Below are 1,481 nucleotides of genomic sequence, written 5' to 3' on the forward strand. Positions count from 1 at the left end.
TCTATTTTAAAATAAAAAATGTTCTTAAGTCTGCATATTTTGTAAAACAATCAAATATAAAAAATGCCCAACATGTTATAAATGTACATGTTATAAATATACATGTTATAAATGTACAAATACAAATTACAAAACAATTTATACTTTTTTATTTTATACACATATTTGAATATATATTTGAATAATCCTTCTAACATATACATATTCCGATTTAACTCAATTTTGTGTATATGTTCAGTAAAATATTAAAAATCATTGCTATAAATAATAATTTTTATAAATTATAACTTTTTCAATATCAAAAGTAAAATACAAGGATTTAAGACTATTGTTATTAACTGTTATTATCGTATAAAAAATGTTTTAAATAATTTTGGAATGGAATTAAAAATTGTAAATAATATTCGAATAATTATGAATTATACACATATGTTTGAAATATAGATATAATCACACGAATAATTTTAATGAAATCTTTCTATTTGAACGCGATAATAAACGCAGACAGATATTTATTATTCGGATTAAATACATTTCATACGTACAATACTATGGAAATAGTCAAAAAGAATTATAAAGTTATATTCGAATTGACTCAATGTCAAAAATTCGTTAAAAAATGTATATGCTGTTATTCTGTAGATGAATTCTTACAATATGATAAAATTATATGATATAATTCATTCTTCAAAAAAGAAAAAAATAAACTATAAAAAATTTTATATTGACTGATAAATGATTTATATTAACTAACAAATTTATAAATAAATATCCTACTTCTTATGTATATATTTAAATGATAAATTTTGATCAATGTAAAATAGAATTTCTCTTCTATAAGAAAATATTATGGTTTATTATTAAACCGATTGAAGTACAGTAGTAATATCACAAATTAAATTGAGTAGCAATTTAATGATCATGCTTTCATAGGCATTTTAGAAAAATCTTAATAATGCCGAATAATATATTCATATTGAAGATTCAGCTTGAATGTTTATTCCTTATTAATTGTGCCAAAATATAATATTATAGATATTAAAAAATATATATTAACAATTCTACCTTTTTCAAAACTGTAATCCAATTAGTTTTAGAAAATAGTATATAAGAAAAAACACTCTTTAATATAAAATATTAAAATATATTGTACAATACGCAATCGAAAAATATTTATTTCTTTAAAGAAAAACTATCATGTACATCATCAAATTATCATCGAACTAATTTATGACGTATATTTATTTAAAAAACTGCAAAACAATAATTATCTATTGCAAATAAAAGATGAAAAAGATCTATGTTGTTAATTAATATCCTAGAAATTGACTAACATCCCACAGTTAATTATAAAATTAAAACATCAAGATACAAAGAAATTTTCCTAGTATTTCCAAGTATTTTAATCTTTGTCCTTAAAAATCATAATTTATCTCTCTCTCTCTCTCTCTCTCTCTCTCTCTCTCTCTATATATATATAT

This window comes from Atta colombica, unplaced genomic scaffold (assembly GCF_001594045.1).
Source record: "Atta colombica isolate Treedump-2 unplaced genomic scaffold, Acol1.0 scaffold126, whole genome shotgun sequence".
Taxonomy (NCBI): Eukaryota; Metazoa; Arthropoda; class Insecta; order Hymenoptera; family Formicidae; genus Atta; species Atta colombica.